This window comes from Cervus elaphus, chromosome 31 (genome assembly GCF_910594005.1).
Source record: "Cervus elaphus chromosome 31, mCerEla1.1, whole genome shotgun sequence".
Taxonomy (NCBI): domain Eukaryota; kingdom Metazoa; phylum Chordata; class Mammalia; order Artiodactyla; family Cervidae; genus Cervus; species Cervus elaphus.
In genome coordinates this window covers 20,319,279-20,337,442 of record NC_057845.1, presented here as the reverse complement: position 1 = coordinate 20,337,442, position 18,164 = coordinate 20,319,279, and the positions used below count along the sequence as shown (strand labels likewise).

Below are 18,164 nucleotides of genomic sequence, written 5' to 3'. Positions count from 1 at the left end.
TACCAAAGAGAAAGGTGCTATAGTTTCCCCCACTTTATAGATGAGGAAACTTAAGATTTTCAGAGGTTTACTAATTTGCCCAAATACAGACAGTAAATGGCAGAACCAGGACTACAGAGCTGGTAGGTTTTATTACTATGTTAAACTTATTTAGTATTATTTAAATAAGGGCTTCCCTGGTGACTCAGATGGTAAAGAACCTGCCTGCAATGTGGGAGATGCAAGAGATGCTGTTTCGATTCTGGGTCAGGAAGATCCCCTGGAGAAGGGAATGGCTACCTACTCCAATATTCTTCCCTGGAAAACTCCGTGGACAAGGAATTCTTCCTGGGAGGCTACAGTCCAGGGGGGTTGCTAAAGAGTCAGACATAACTGAGCAACTTTCACTTTCAATTATTATTTATTAATTTTTTTCAAAGAGTGAATGATGACTCTCAATCTAAATGAAATTATAACAAATTAGTAAAATAGGCATGAGTAAATGTTTCTTCTGCTAATTAAAATTAGAATACTAATAAACCAGATATATAAATGATACTTTTAGTCTCCAAAATTTGCTTTATGCTCTTGTTCTTCCAAAGGCCGGCCTTGGTAATAAATTCTTTGAAATAAAATATACCCCAAGATGTTCTTTGAAATGATCTTATCAAATGTCTCATAAACCATTGGTGGTTCCTTGCTATGGACTGAATGTTTACATCCTCTCCAAATCAGATGTTGAAGCCTGAATCCCCAGTGTGGTGGAATTTGGAGGTGGGGCCTTTGGGAGGTCATTAGGTCATGAGGGTAGGGCCCTTATGAATGAGATTAGTGCCCTTAGAAGAATAGACCTGAGAAGGGTGATTGCTTTCTCTCTCTGCCGTGTGAAGACACAGCAAGAACATGGCCATCTACACACCAGAAAGTGGGTCTACAAACCAGACTCCAAATCTATCGGCGTTGATCTTGGACTTCTCAAGAAATAAATTTCTCTTGTTTACAATCAAACAAACAACAAAGAAGGGGGCTAAGCAGCCCCACGACCTTACATTTTCTCAGTCTTTAGACCTCTAGAATAGAGTGACTGACTCTGTCCAGAAGTTTCATCCAAAGTCTTAACTATATTCTCAGCCTGAGTTGGGTTGCTTGCCCATTTTAAAATGAATTGGCCTGGCCTGGGGAATATGATGAGCTGATTGGTTCTGGACCATGTAGAGTGTACCACCTGGAGTTGGGGTGGGGCCAGAATCAACAAAACTATGTGGTCTGAGATTGGCAGAGGTATTTCCCTGAAGAGAAACAGGGATGTGGTTAACAAACTTGGAAAAGATTATGAATAGCCAGAATCAGTAATAGTCCACTGTATTAATATTTATTAATATGCATACAATATGTACATAGTACTTTAAACTCCTCCTCCAAACAACCCTGTAGCAATGATTGTTATTCCAACTTTCCAAATAAGGAGACTGAAGTGCAGAGGTGTCACAAAGATCCAAATTCGTATGGTCAAATTGTCCCACTTCAAAGACTGAGCAATGAAGTCCTCTGCCTAACTGCCTCTCAGTTAACTTACTGCCACAATCATCTGTAATCTGCTCATGGTCAAGCAATAAAAGAACACGAGGCAAATCTAGCCAGAGAACCCACAAAAGGAAAGAAGTATTTTTATAAAACATACCTAAAGGAGATACATTATGACTATATGAAATGTTTTCATAGTTTTTCTTTTTAATACACTTTTTTTTTTAAAAGCACTATTTTTTAGGGCAGCTTTAAGTTCACAGAAAAATTGACTGGAAAGTACATAGATTCCCTGCACACTCCCAGCTTCCCCTAGTATCAACATCCCCCACAAAAGTGGTACATCTGTGGCAATCAATGAACCTACAATGACACGTTATCACCCACAGTTCCTGGCTTACAATAGGGTTCGCTTGCAGTTTTGGCAAACGTATCCATCATTACACTATTATACAAGATGGTTTCAGTGCCCTAAAATTCCTAGGCAGAGCACATTTCTGGGACTTGTTCCAGGACCAATACCAAAATTTGCAGATGCTCAAGTTCATTATATAAAATGGTATAACTATTTGCATATAATACTTTATATTTCCCTATTCTTTAAATCATCTCTAGATTACTTACAATGCCTAATGCAATGCACATGCTATGTAAATAGTTTCTGGGGCACAGCAAACTCAAGTTTTGATTTTGGGAACTTTTGGCATTTTTTTCAAATATTTTTTATCCATGGTTGGTTGAATCCATGAATGCAGAACCCGTGGTTATGGAGGGCTAGTTTTACTGTCCAAAAGACAATATCAGTTCAATTCAGTCTCTCAGTCATGTCTGACTCTGCGACCCCATGGATTGCAGCACACCAGGCTTCCCCATCCTTTACCACCTCCCTGAGCTTGCTCAAACTCATGTCCATTGAGTCAGTGATGCCATCCAACCATCTCATCCTCTCTTGTCCCCCTCTCCTCCAACCTTAAATCTTTCCCAGCATCAGGATCTTTTCCAATGTGTCAGCTCTTTGCATCAGGTGGCCAAATTACTGGAGTTTCAGCTTCAGCATCAGTCCTTGCAATGAATATTCAGGGTTGATTTCCTTTATGACTGACTGGTTTGATCTCCTTGCAGTCCAAGGGACTCTCAAGAGTCTTCTCCAACACCACAGTTCCAAAGCATCAGTTCTTTGGTGCTCAGCCTTCTTCATGGTCCAACTCTCACTTCCATACTTGACTACTGGAAAAACCATAGCTTTGACTATATGGACCTTTGTCAGCAAAGTAATGTCTTTGCTTTTTAATATACTGTCTAGGTTGGTCATAGTTTTTCTTCCAAGGAGCAAGCATCTTTTAATTTCATGGCTGCAGTCACCATCTGCAGTGATTTTGGAGTCCAAGAAAAGAGAGTCTCTCACTGTTTCTGTTGTTTCCCCATCTATTTTCCATGAAGTGATGGGACCAGATGCCATGATTTTCGTTTTTTTGAATGTTGAGTTTTAAGCCAGCTGTTTCACTCTCTTCTTTCACCTTCTTCAAGAGGCTTTTTAGTTCTTCTTTGCTTTCTGCCATAAGGGTGGTGTCACCTGCATATCTGAGGTTATTGATATTTCTCCTGGCAATCTTGATTTCAGCTTGAGCTTCATCCAGTATGGCATTTCGCATGGGGTACTCTGCATATAAGTTAAATAAGCAGGGTGACAATTGACAATATACAGCCTTGATGTTCTCCTTTCCCAATTTGGAACCAGTCTGTTGTTCCATGTCCAGTTCTAGCTGTTGCTTCTTGACCTGCATACACGTTTCTCAGGAGGCAGATATGGTGGTCTGGTATTCCCATCTCTTGAAGAATTTTCCAGTTTGTTGGGATCCACATGGTCAAATGCTTTAGTGTAGTCAATGAAACAAAAGTAGATGTTTTTCCGGAATTATCTTGCTTTTTCTATGATCCAACAGATGTTGGCAATTTGCTCTCTGGTTCCTCTGCCTTTTCTAAATCCAGCTTGAACATCTGGAAGTTTACAGTTCACATACTGTTGAAGCCTAGCTTGGAGAATTTTAGACGTTACTTTGCTAGCGTGTGAGATGAGTGCAATTGTGTGATAGTATGAACATTCTTTGGCATTGCCTTTCTTTGGGATTGGAATGAAAACTGGTCTTTTCCACCTCTTCAGGGGGCCTTTAAATAGGTAATTAGCTAAGACAGTATGTTATGGACCCTTCTGAGTTCGTCCCCAGGAAGGAGACTTCTTATGCCAGGTGTCGGGGGGTCAGCCAATGGAACAGATTTGGCTCATAAGCAAAGGAAAGCTTTGTTCTCTGATTAGAAAATGGAGAGGCGAGAGCCTGCTCTAGAGCAAACAAGCTGCTTGTTTGCTTTATAGGGATCAGTGGGCAGGGCTTGCTTTACAGGGAGCCCTGTCAGCGGGGAGCGGAGGGGGCGGAGTTCTCACGAGGCGGGCAGAGCTGCGCTGCTCTGGCTCAGGATTCTGGCGCTGGGCTCGGCTAACAGCCCACTGCCGCCATCTTGAATTGCTGTGTGGTGTTGGCTTCTGCACACAGCGTGAGGTGTTGGCGCAGCTGTTTCTCACCAAGACCTCTGGTCTGAAGGGTCACGTGCAAGGCCTCTGCGTACGGCACTGTATGAGCAAGCATCAAGACTAGCACCACGGAAGAAAAAGGTTAGACTGTTTTATTACCTAGATTCTATTTTTATTTCCTGAAAACTCTTAATGGACTTCGCTGGTGGTAGTTATATATCAACATTTATTTTTACTCATTTATTTTTGTTTGCCCCTGTAAGTGAAGCTTCATGGCTGCAGAAAACTTATCAGTTTGGTCATTGCTGTATCTCTGCATCTAGTCCCATGCCTGGTGTTTCCTCATAACCGGAAGAGCTGGGTACTATTGTCCTTCTCACTTCACTGATAGGAATTGAAGTCCAAGGCCCATAGGTGGTAAAGGACACAGTCAGGCCTGGAACCCAAGGGCTTAGACTCCAGAAGCAATGCTCTGATTTACTGTGCTCTCAATGATTTGGTAAAAGAGGAGAAGCGTGCACTAATTTGGCCTGTCGTAGGTGATAGGGAAGGACTTTGTTAGTGGTAAGGCCTTTTGAGTAGGGCCTTGAGTGTTGGGGACCACTTTCTAGGATGGTGATGGGAAGAAGGATATTGCAGGTGGTGGAGAAAATGACCAGGGTTCTTGGTCTTTCTCAATCAATAGAAATCAACTAGAGGCCAGACAAGAAATTCAGGCAATGCTTTACTGGGGCCCCTGCTGCAGCAGGTGGGAGCAAGAACTAACAAGGAGTTCCCTTGCGCACTCGCCCACTCAGGGGGCCAAGCCCATTCCTTACATGGGGTGAGGGTAGGGGTGTGTCCAGCATTCAGGCCGGAGGAGTAGCTCAGGTGGTTTGCCCTTCCCTCTGGTGGTGTCGAGGGGCTTCCCTGACTCAGATGATAAAGAATATACTTGCAATGTGGGAGACCTAGGTTCGATCCCTGGGTTGGGAAAATCCCCTGGAGAAGGAAATGACTACCCACTCCAGTATTCTTGCCTGGATAATCCCATGGACAGAAGAGCCTAGCAGGCTACAGTCCATGGGATCCCAAAGAGTAGGACACAACTGAGCAACTTTGACTTTCATTTCACTGGTGGCGTTGAGTGCAGGGGGCATGCACAGTACCCATCTTTTGCCCCTGACATTCAGTTTTTGCTCCAGGCTCTTTAGAAGTGGCAGTTGGGTTTTTGGTCTCTTTGTATCTTTTGTCCAGAATCTGCACCAACTGGGCGTGCATGCAGTTATTTTCAGTCCCATACAGTTTCTTTAAATCCTGTTGCTGAAGGAGAGGTGTGTCCAGATGCAAGCATTGCAGCACTGCAGCAAAGGGTGCCTGGTCCCAACCTGTCTCAGTGGGAAGAGTGTGAACAAAACCAGGATCGGGAAAGCACCAGAACATTCTGGGAAGAGTGAGTAATTGTAGAATAGGGTGTGGGGGAGTTAAAATTGGAAAGGTGGGTTGCATCATTCTGTAGAGGGTTAGAAGACATCAACATTATTTCATTTTGTTTGTTAAGAGGAGGCTCTGTCTGTATTTCAGGAAGAGACAGCTGCACAGGATAAGTGTCAGAAGGCAGCTGTTGGTTTTGAACAAATCATATAAATACTTAGGATCCTATTTTACTTATTTGTAAAATGTAAATATAAATACCTTGTTCATAGTTTTTCATTTTTACTTTTCTCGAGAGGGTTAAATAGGATCATCTTATGGAATTACCCTGTAAACTTTAGTTTATACAGTACACAAAGGTTAGTGAAGATTTTCATCATATGGTTCCTGACTAAAGAGAAAGTAGAAGTTAGCAGGTGGGCAATAGCAGAGATCTGAGTGAAAAATGACCAGAGTCTTTAAGATGATAAGATAATTAGATACTATTGTCTAACAAGATTAAGTTTAAATGAGTTTATGTTTGTAAAGCTCTTAGAATACCTGGCTCATAACTCACCATAAGTGATTATCTTTCTATCATTCTATGTTTTTTAAGTAATAGGAATGCAAAAGATGTTTAAGGGGTGGAACTAATTACGATTATATGCTTTATTGTGTGAAGGTCAGTTGCAGAGAAAATGGAATCAGAAATAACAGCAATAAAAAACTATAACCTCAGGTGCCTAGGAGAGTGTTCATTAATTGTTATAAGGAAGAAAGAACAGGGAAGAGATGAAGACTTCCTTTGAACATGATACATTGTCCCTTAAAAACTCATAGCGGATGTTCGAAAGCTCTGAAAATGGGGACATGGTGTAAAAGGATGGAAGGAGCTCATGGTCAGAGGAATACATTGGGGGATTTTTGTTTAGAATGGTTACTTGGAGTTTGGGATCATATGAAGAATAGAGTGAACGAAGGTTAGAGAGAAAGGCCAAGGGCAGAAACGTAGAACAATGCTTCTGAAGCTTTACCATGTATATGAATCACCTGGGCATGTTATTGAACTACAGACTCTGACTCGGTAGGTCTAAAGTGGGGCCCGAGATGCTGTTCATCTGACAAGCTCCCAGCATGCAGCAGTATTGCTAGTCCATGGGCACAGCCTGAGGTACTGAGATGAGGTCAGAAAATTGAGAGCCAGAAGAGACAGAAGCAGAGAGAAAGAAAGGGAGAGAGGGGGAGCAAAAATAAAATTATTGAGAATACAATTCTCCAATGCAATGAAAAAAAGGGGAAAGAAAGTTTCAAAGTAAGAGAGTGTTCCTTAGTGCAAGGACAATAAATGAGGCTTAATTTTGACAAGTAATCCAGCATATGTAAATAAGAGCATGGTTTCAGCAGGTAAATGTTGGAAGTCACATTACAGGAAAGAGGTAGAAACACTAAGAGTGATTTTAAACCATCTAATAGAAAAGTTAAACAGAGAAAGAAAAATTGGGGTGTGATAGTTGCTTTAATGCAGCTGTAATTGTAAGGGAAGCATTGCTGTGAAGATGAGGAAAATTCCTAAGTAGGCTTAGAGGAAAGAGGCAGTAGAGAAGAAATGCTTAACTGGAGAAAGAGAGGGAGACAGAATATGTATCAGAGGGAAAGAAAGGGGAGGGGGAGGAGGTTAAATCTAATAGGCAACAGACATGAAAAGAGAACAGATGAAAACATAGAGATGGTTTCAGGCAGAGGAGAGACTAGGGGAATAGATAACATTAATATCAGATGGTTTAATCTATGAGGGGATACAGAGCTAAGGCAAGTGAACAGATTTGGAGCAGACTCTGTGGCTGGCCTGACAAGGAACAAAAAGAGGGGAGTGAGGATGGCCAAGCACAATGAGCGCACTCTGAGGTTAGGTGGCATGAACGTGTAGTGTGGGCCAGCGGGCACCATTCATCAACGTTCTTAAGCACAGCAACAGCGCACCGTGAGGCAGAAGTAGAGCTGTGGGCTTCCGCGGGTGGTGGGAGCTGGACTTGTGGGTCCATGTGAACAATGTGGTCATTCTGGTCACATGTTGGCATTTTTAATTTTTGCCTCGAGGTTAGGTAAAGAGCCAGGTGAAGCTGAGAGGGAGGACGGAATCATGAGTCAAAGCAATGTGATGGGGGGGGCGGGGGGGGGGGGGCGGGATGAGTACTAGACTCAGAGCCAGGAGACTGGGTTTCCTACCTTGCCTTCACTTTCCAGATGCAGACCTTGGATAATCTCCCTTAGCTTTTTATCTTTACAAAGATAAAGTTGGATAAAGTTGTTGAAGTAAATTAGCCCTCAACCTTGGCTATACATAGAATTGCCTGGGGAAGTTTAAGAGATCCCTATCTTAGAATAATTCAATCAGATTGGGAGGTGTGTCTTCAGTTCTGTTCAGTTCAGTCGCTCAGTTGTGTCCGACTCTTTGCGACCTCATGAATCGCAGCAGGCCAGGCGTCCCTATCCAGCACCAGCTCCCGGAGTTTACTCAAACTCATGTCCATCGAGTTGGTGATGCCATCCAGCCATCTCATCCTCTGCCCGTCCCCTTCTCCTCCTGCCCCCAATCCCTCCCAGCATCAGGGTCTTTTCCAATGAGTCAACTCTTCGCATGAGGTTGCCAAAGTATTGGAGTTTCTTAGGTGTGTCTTAGGTATCTGTTTGTTGTTGTTGTTGTTTGTTCATGTGTTTTTAAAGCTTGTCCAGTGACTTTTCCTCCTAGCTCTGTTAAGACAGAGCTGCTTCCCTGGTGGTTCAACTGGTTAAGAATCCGTGTGCAATGTGGGAGTCCTGGGTTTGATCCCTGGGTTGGGAAGATCCCCTGGAGAAGGAAACAGCTACCCACTCCAGTATTGTGGCCTGGTGAATATCATGGACTGTATAGTCCATGAGGTTGCAAAGAGTGGCACAACTGAATGAATTTAACTTCACTCTTAAGATATAATTGACATGTAGCATGTGTAAGTTTAAGGTATACAAAAAATGATTTGATAAACATATATATTGTGTAATGATTACCATGTTTGTTAAGAAGATTAGTGAATAATCTGTCATCTCACATAGCTACCTTTTTTTTTTTTTGTATGTGATAAGAACCGTTAAGTTATCTTAGCAACTTACATGTATACAATGTGGTTTTGTTAACTATAGTTGCCATGCTAGACATTAGATTCCCAGAACTTATTCGTCTTATAACTGGAAGTTTGTGTCTTTGACCAGCTTCACCCATTTGCATCCCCAACCTCCGCCCCAACCACCAGTCTCCTCTGTTTCTAGTTTTGTTTTTTTAAATTCCACATATAAGTTCAGTTATAGGGGGTGATTGGAATGTTGGAAAAATAGGTCAGAAGGTGAAATTTCAGGTTGATGATGCAGTTGAGGGAAAGGCCCCATGTGGGTGGCCATTACTACTTAGGGTTGAGTTTTGTGACTGCACAGAAACCATTTTTTACTGAATTTCTATCAGAGACACTGTGTAGACAGCCTATTGAATAAATTCCATATCCTGATGGTTGAGAGCACATGGGTTCTAGCCAGTGCCAATCATAGCACTTAGAGACTGGGTCACCAGCTAACACTGTTGGGTCACTTAGGGCTCTTGCCCAAACTGACACTGATGAAACCATAGAACCTTGTGAACTGCTAATTTCTTTCATGCCTCTCATGGCTGTTGCCCTCAGGTCTAGAATTCAGGCACTTCAAGGCATTGTTTTCTAATTTTCTTCTCCTTTATGCTCTGTGTTTTTTTTTCCCCTCTGAGTCATCTTCTCATTGCTTCCCACTGATGACCTCTCACAACCCTTTCTATTGCTCTCCTGAAATCTTATTCCATTTCCACAAAATCCTCAGTCTTTTCTCAGAACTGGCTGTGTTCTTGTCCTAATGTAAACTTGGCTTTTCCTTGACGTCATCACCTCTCAGGCAGCTTTCCTTAAAGATGCTAGCCATTTCCTCTTCATTTGCATCTCTGAAATAGTGGGTGATATTGACCTAGACTCAAGGTTTGTAACTTTCAAACCTCAACTCCCCAATCATATCCAAAATGCCCCCTCTCTTTGAGTTATCTGATATGATGCACAACTCTAACCCCCACTATCCTGCCTCAAGTAATCAGGTCACTTCCATGATTAATGAGGACTCTACAAGTGGCTACTCATCAAAAAGTGACAAATGAAAATTATCTTCAAAAAAAAAAAAAAGAAAATTATCTTCTCTCCGTGTCTTTCAGTATTCCAGTACCTCTGTCTGGAAACAATTATTATCACCAGATTTTGAATATTCTTTCAGAAATATTTTATGAAAATAGGTTCATATGTATATATATGAATATACATACATATTTATGGATTACTTGTTTTTAGAAATAGACAATGGTAAGATATTATATTCACTGTTCTAAAGCCTTTCATTTTTTGCTTAACAATATATTTTATGTTTATTTTTAGTTGAAGTATAGTTGATTTACAGTATTAGTTTCAGGTGAATGACAAAGTGATTCAATATTTTTGTAGATAATACTCCATTTAAAATTAATGAAATAATTACTATATTTCCCTTTGAAATGTATCCTCATTGCTTATTAATTTTTTTTTTAAATTTAAGCTTTTTATTTTGTGTTGGGGTGTAGCTGATTAACAATGATGTGGTAGTTTCAAGTGAACAATGAAGGGATTTGGCCATACATATACATGTATTGATTCTACTCCAAAACCCTCCATTCCAGGCTACCACATAACATTGAGCAGAGTTCCGTGTGCTGTTCAGTAGATCTCTGTTGGTTATCCATTTTAAATATGGCAGTGTGTTCATGGCCTCCCCCAAATCCCTAACTATCCATTCACTGCAGCAACCATGGGTTCATTTTCTGTCTGTCCATGGACTGTAGCCCACCAGGCTTCTCTGTCCATGGGGTCTTCCAGGCAAGAACACTGGAGTGGGCTGCCATTTCCTGCTCCAGGGTACCGTCCGCACCCAGGGATCAAACCCAGGTCTCTTGCACTGCAGGCAGACGCTTTACCCTCTGAGCCACCAGGGAAGTCACCGTTTTTTTTTTTTATATATATATACATAGTGTAGTAGTTTTTAATCTCTTAGTCTCATACTCCTACTTGCTCCTTTCCCACACTTGTTTCCTATACTACCTTTGTTCCACCTTTCACTACAATATCCCAGAGCTTCTCATCATCGGTGAGACCCTTCTCCTTTTCTGAAAACTTAGAACTCTCACATCCCACTCCCTCATCACAATCTTCTATTCTTTTAGGTCGTTTGCTCTCTTAGTTTGACTATAAATTTATGCTAGTTTAGTCAAGATTTATTGACTGAAATAAACATGCACAATTATATCTGAAATTAAAAAAAGAAAAAGAGATACACATGAAATTATTTACAAAACATAAATAGACCCACAGACATATAAAACAAACTGATGTGTACCAAAGGAGAAAGCAGTGGAATCACAATAAATTAGGAGATTGTAGTTAATATATACATACTACTATGTATAAAATGGATAACCAACAGCTCAGTTCAGTTCAGTCGCTCAGTCATGTCTGACTCTTTGTGATGCCCTGGACTTTAGTATGCCAGGCCTCCCTGTCCATCACCAACTCCTGGAGTTTACTCAAACTCATGTCCATTGAGTCGGAGATGCCATCCAACCATCTCATCCTCTGTCGTCCCCTTCTCCTCCCGCCTTCAATTTTTCCTAGAATCAGGGTCTTTTCCATTGAGTCAGTTCTTCCCATCAGGTGGCCAAAGTATTATTGGAGTTTTAGCTTCAGCATCAGTCCTTCCAATGAATATTCGGGACTGATTTCCTTTAGGATGGACTGGTTGGATATCCTTGCTGTCCAAGGGACTCTCAAGAGTCTTCTGCAACACCACAGTTCAAAAGCATCAATTTTTAGGCACTCAGCTTTCTTTATAGTCCAACTCTCACATCCATACATGACTACTGGAAAAACCATAGTTTTGACTAGATGGACCTTTGTTGGCAAAGGAATGTCTCTGCTTTTTAATCATCTCTCTAGGTTGATCATAACTTTTCTACTAAGGAGCAAGCATCTTTTAATTTCATGGCTGCAATCACCATCTGCAGTGATTTTGGAGTCCCAAAAAATAAAGTCTGTCACTGTTTTCACTGTCTCCCCATCTATTTGCCATGAAGTGATGGGACCAGATGCCATGATCTTAGTTTTCTGAATGTTGAGCTTTAAGCCAACTTTTTCACTCTCCTCTTTCACTTTGATCAAGAAGCTCTTTAGTTCTTCACTTTCTGCCATAAGGGTGGTGTCATCTGCATATCTGAGGTTATTGATATTTCTCCCGGCAATCTTGATTCTAGAGTGTGCTTCCTGCAGCCCAGCATTTCTCATGATGTACTCTGCATATAAGTTAAATAATCAGGGTGACAATATACAGCCTTGATGTACTCCTTTTCCTATTTGGAACCAGTCTGTTGTTCCATGTCCAGTTCTAACTGTTGCTTCTTGACCTGCATACAGATTTCTTATGAGGCAGGTCAGGTGGTCTGGTATTCCCATCTCTTGAAGAATTTTCCACAGTTTGTTGTGATCCACAGAGTCAAAGGCTTTGGCATAGACAGTAAAGAAGTAGTTGTTATTCTGGAACTCTCTTGCTTTTTTGATGATCCAGTATGTTGGCAACTTGATCTCTGGTTCCTCTGCCTTTTCTAAATCCAGCTTGAACATCTGGAATTTTATAGTTCACGTACTGTTGAAGCCTGGCTTGGAGAATTTTGAGCATTCCTGTGCTAGCGTGTGAGATGAGTGCAATTGTGCAGTCATTTGAGCATTCTTTGGTATTGCCTTTCTTCATGATTGGAATGAAAACTGACCTTTTCCAGTCATGTGGCCACTGTTGAATTTTCCAAATTTGCTGGCATATTGAATGCAGCACTTTCACAGCATCATCTTTTAGGATTCAAAATAACTCAACTGGAATTCCATCACCTCCACTAACTTTGTTCATAGTGATGCTTCCTAAGGCCCACTTGACTTTGCATTCCAGGATGTCTAGCTCTAGGTGAGTGATCACACCATTGTGATTATTTTGGTCATGAATATCTTTTTTGTATAGTTCGTCTGTGTATTCTTGCCACCTGTTCTTAATATCTTCTGCTTCTCTTAGGTCCATACAATTTCTGTCCTTTATTGTGCTCTTCTTTGCATGAAAAGTTCCCTTGGTAACTCTAATTTTCTTGAAGAGAGCTCTAGTCTTTCCCATTCTATTGTTTTCCTCCATTTCTTTGCATTGATCACTCAGGAAGGCTTTCTTATCTCTCCTCGCTATTCTTTGGAACTCTGCATTCAAATGGGAATATCTTTCCTTTTCTCCTTTGCCTTTTGCTTCTCTTCTTTTTACAGCCATTTGTAAGGCCTCCTGAGACAGCCATTCTGCCTTTTTGCATTTCTTTTTCTTGGTGACTGAAAAGTGACTGATCACTTCCTCCTGTACAATGTCACCAACTTCCTTCCATAGTTCTTCAGGCATTCTGTCCATCAGATCTAATCCCTTGAATATATTTGTCACTTCCACTGTATAGTCATAAGGGATTTGATTTAGGTCATACCTGAATGGTCTAGTGGTTTTCCCTACTTTCTTCAATTTAAGTCTGAATTTGGCAATAATGAGTTCATGATCTGAGCCACAGTCAGCTCCAGGTCTTGTTTTTGCTGAGTGTATAGAGCCTCTCCATTTTTGGCTGCATAGAGTATAATCAGTCTGACTTCAGTATTGACCAACTGGTGATATCCATGTGTAAAGTCTTCTCTTGTGTTGTTGGAAGAGGGTTTTTGCTATGACCATCACATTCTCTTGGCAAAATTCTGTTAGCCTTTGCCCTGCTTCATTCTTTACGAAGGACAAATTTGCCTGTTACTCCAGGTACTTCTTGACTTTCTACTTTTGCGTTCCAGTCCCCTATAATGGAAAGGACCTCTTTTTTGGGTATTAGTTCTAGAAGGTCTTATAGGTCTTCATGGAACCATTCAACTTCAGCTTCTTCAGCATTACTGGTCGGGGCATAGACTTGGATTACTGTGATATTCGTTTGCCTTGGAAAAGAACAAAGATCATTCTGTCATTTTTGAGATTGCATCCAAGTACTGCATTTCGGACTCTTTTGTTGACTATGATGGCTACTCTATTTCTTATAAGGGATTCTTGCCCACAATAGCAGATATAATGGTCATCTGAGTTAAATTCACTGATTCCAGTCCATTTTAGTTCTCTGATTCCTAAAATCAATGTTCACTCTTGCCATCTCCTGTTTGACCACTTCCAATTTGACTTGATTCATGGACCTAACATTCCAGGTTCCTATGCAAATATTGCTCTACACAGCATCGGACTTTACTTCTATCACCAGTCACCTCCATGACTTGGTGTCATTTTTGCTTTGGCTCCATCCCTTCATTCTTTCTGGAGCTATTTCTCCACTGATCTCCAGTAGCATATTGGGCACCTACTGACCTGGGGAGTTCATCTTTCAGTGTCCTGTCTTTTTGCCTTTTCATACTGTTCATGGGGTTCTCAAGGCACAAATACTGAAGTGGTTTGCCATTCCCTTCTCCAGTGGACCACATTTTGTCAGAACTCTCCACCATGACCCATCTGTCTTGGGTGGCCCTACACAGCATGGCTGATAGTTTCATTGAGATAGACCAGGCTGGGTCCATGTGATCAGATTGGTTAGTTTTCTGTGATTGTGGTTTTCAGTCTGTCTGCCCTCTGATGGAGAAGGATAAGAGGCTTATGGAAGCTTCCTGATGGGAGAGACTGACTGAGGGGCAAACTGGGTCTTGTTCTGATGGGTGGAGCTATTCTCAGTAAATCTGTAATCCAATTTTCTGCTGGTGGGTGGGGCTGTGTTCCCTCCCAGTTATTTGACCTGAGGCCAAACTTTGGTGGGGGTAATGAAGATAATGGTGACCTCACTGAAAAGGTCCCGTGCACGCTCTGCCTCACTCAGTGCCCCCGACCCTGCAGCAGCCACCGCCGACCCACGTCTCCGCCGGAGACTCCTGGACACTCATGGGCAAGTCTGGGTCAGCCTCTTGTGGGGTCACTGCTCCTTTCTCCTGCGTCCTAGTGCACACAGGTTCTGTCTGTGCCCTCCCAGAGTCCGTTTCCCCATTCCTGTGTAAGTCCTGGCGGCTCTATGGTGGGTTAATGGTGACCTCCTTCAAGAGGGCTTATGTCACACCCAGGACTACTGCACCCAGATCCCCAGCCTGCTGCTGACCCGTACCTCCTCAGGAGACACCCAAACACAGCTCTGTCTCAGCCTCTGGGGGGTCTCTGGGTCCTGGTGTGCACAGCTATGTTTGAGTCCTCTAAGCGTCTCTGGCAGGTGTGGGGTTTGGTTCTAAATGTGGTTTTGCCCCTCCTACCATCCTGCTGGGGCTTCTCCTTTGCCCTTGGACATGGGGTATCTCCTCAAAGTCGCTCCAGCGCCACGCAGCCGCTGCTCCAGTGCGTACCATCTGCTGGGGCTTCTCTGCCCTTGGACGTGGGGTATCTGCCCACAACCACTCCAGCGCCACGCAGCCGCTGCTCGGATAACCAACAAGGACCTACTATAGAGCAAGGAAAATATAATCCATATTTTCTAGTAACCTATAGGGAAAAAGACTCTAAGGAAACTATATATATATAATATACATATGTATATATATAAACTGAGTTACTGTGCCATACAGCTGACACTAATGCAACCTTGTAAATCAACTATACTTCAATAATATATGTATATATGTATATTTTAAATGCGGTGAGTTGTGAATTTCAGTTTTATTTGGGGACTTACTGAGAACTATAGAACAGAAGACAGCCTCTCAGATGACTCTGAGGAATTTCTTCAAAGAGATAAAGAGGTAGATCAGTGTATATGTGATTTTGGAAAAGGAGTACGTGCAATTAAACACACATCTCAGTCACGAGGAACATATTATCTCTGTTAATACTTTTAGTGCTTTTCTAAGTATGGGAAGATGTAAGAATAGTGGGGTTCATAACATTTTCTCCTGAAAATGTCTAACTAGCAGAAGATCTGTTCTGTCAATTTTCCCAGAGCACAGAGGGCTTCATTCATGATCTGTGTCCTGAATTTCTTTCAGGGTGTTTTGAAGGTCAGCAACTACAGTAGCTAATGACTAAATTCTTGTAGAACTGGGTGATTAACAACGTTCTTTAGTTGGTGCCTTTATTAGTATTATTACTGGCCATACTGTATGGCATGTGGGATCTTAGTCCCCTGACCAAGGATCAAACCTGTGCCCCCAGCAGAAGAAGTGTGGAACTTTAATCACTGGACTGCCAGGGAAGTCTCTAGTTGATGTCTTTAATATTTTTCTTTTTTCTTATATTTCTTTTCTTTAATATTTCTCTTGCTCCTCCTAGGCAGGACTACGTAATGACTTATAAATTTGATTCATTTTTGCTTTTTATGGGCTCCCTCAAAGTGATTTTTACATTCATATTTTACAATTGTATTTATATAAAGATAAATATGTATTAAAACAGTTTTTTTACCTAAAGGTTATTTTTTTTTATTACATTTGAAAAAAATTAAAATATCTTTGTGGGCCCTAGGTTCTGGGCCTAAAGCATCAGTTTTGTACAAACATGATTTTTGAAAATTGGTTATATTCTTACTAATTTAATCTTTCTGACTTCCAATTCACTTTTCAATCTACTAGATACTGGATATGGATTGCTACCACTACCACCATATTAAAACTATTCTTCTTATGGTTACTAAAGTCTTCCTAATTGCTTAATCCAATAGGCACTTTAAGATCTCTACCTTGACCTTTTGGTAATTAAAGATACTGATTACTTCTTTGTTCCTGAGAGTATTCATGGGCTTTTGTGAGTCCTTCTCTATTGGTTTTTTTTATGACTTCTTGGCACTATATAGATGGCCAACTCTTAGAGAATTAAGGTAAAAAATTGGATAGTATGTTAGTTTCCTTTGGCTCTATAATGCCACACACAAAAATTTATTTTCTCTCAGTTCTGGAGGCCAGAAATCCAAAATAAATATCATTAGCCTGAAATCAAAGTGTAGGCAGGGCTATCCTCACTCCAAAATTTCTAGAGGAGAATAGATTCCTTTTCTCTTCCAGCTTCTGATAACTTATGGCATTCCTTGGCTTGTGGCTGAATCACTCCAATGTTTAAGGCCATCATCCTCTTTTGTCTTCATATTGTCTGGTCCTTTGTATGTATGTTGAATCTCCCTCTGCTTCTTTCTTGTAAGGGCACGGGTTAGCAACCAAACTTGGATCTGCTCACTCATGTGCAGTGAAGCCAATATACTAACACTGGGTTATGGTGAAGGAAAGTACAGCATTTACTACAGGGCACCCAGCAAAGAGTCCAGGACAGCTAGTGCTCAAAAAGCCCAAACTCCCCAATGCATTCAGGAAAGCCCTTTAAAAGCCAGGTGAGGGAGGGGAGTTATAGGGTATATGACTAGCTCATGCTCAATAATCTGACTGGTTGATGGCAAGGTAATAAAACAATGTCACAGTAATGTTAACATTATTAATCCTTAGGCCCCAGTAGGTCTGGGAGCTTTGTCCTCATGGTCATCAAGTAGTTAATGTATTTCATGTGGTGGGAGTTTTAGCACCTGTAAGATAACTCAGGAAATGTGCACCAGGTACTGTTACCTTGATGCTTCAGAGAGAAGCTCCGACAGAGGAGGGGTCTGTTACACACAGACCCTGCTCAGCTACACACCTGTGACAGTACTGAGGATTCACCCAGATGATTTAGGACAAGCTTCTATCTCAAAATCCTTAATTTAAGGACAGCAGATTCTTCTCCAAATAACGTAGCATTTACGGGGTGCAGGGATTAGGGCATGGATATATTTTGTGTTCCCATTTATTAGCCGACCATAGATGGAAAAGAAAACTTAAAAAACTAGTAATTCAAAACCTTATGGAAGGTCATAGTTAATCATCTGAGGTGGGACTCATAGAAACAAATAAATGAATTTCAAAAGAAAAATAGAATTTATTGAAGTTTATTAAAAAAAAAAACACACATCCGGAAATCAGTCTGAAAGAAGAAAAATGGCAACTCTCTCACAGGTTTAGGACCAGCTGAAGCAAGCAACTGTCACTGAATTGGGCTGCAAGGGAAGGAATCAGATGAAAGGTAAATTTCGCTTGAACAAGATAGGAGGAGTCATCTTAGATGAGTGCATGCTCAGTTGCTAAGTCGTGTCCAACTCTTTGCAACCCTATGGACTGTAGCCCACCAGGCTCCTCTGTCCATGGGATTTTCTAGGCGAGAATACTGGAGCGAGTTGCCATTTCCTTCTCCAGGGGATCTTCCTAACCCAAGGACTGAACTCGCATCTCCTGCATCGGCATGTGGATTCTTTACCACTGCACCACCTGGGAAGCCCAGTCTTAGATAAATTCAGTTCAGTTCAGTTCAGTCGCTCAGTTGTGTCCGACTCTTTGGACCCCTTGAACCGCAGCACGCTGGGCCTCCCTGTCCATCACCAACTCCAAGAGTCCACCCAAACCTATGTCCATTGAGTCAGCGATGCCATCCAACCATCTCATCCTCTGTCGTCCCCTTCTCCTCCTGCCCTCAATCTTTCCCAGCATCAGGGTCTTTTCAAATGAGTCAGCATTTCGCATCAGGTGGCCAAAGTACTGGAGTTTCA

The 18,164-nt window shown here is 41.7% G+C and overlaps 1 long non-coding RNA gene across 1 annotated transcript in view; it reads left to right on the top strand.

The window, feature by feature from the left end:
* Nucleotides 1–4,039: 4,039 nt before the first annotated feature.
* Nucleotides 4,040–18,164, top strand: part of LOC122687339 — a 51,544-nt gene continuing 37,419 nt past the window's right edge. Inside the window, exon 1 of the long non-coding RNA XR_006339123.1 lies at nucleotides 4,040–4,171. This is a non-coding gene — a long non-coding RNA (uncharacterized LOC122687339). The remainder of the gene's footprint in view (nucleotides 4,172–18,164) is intronic.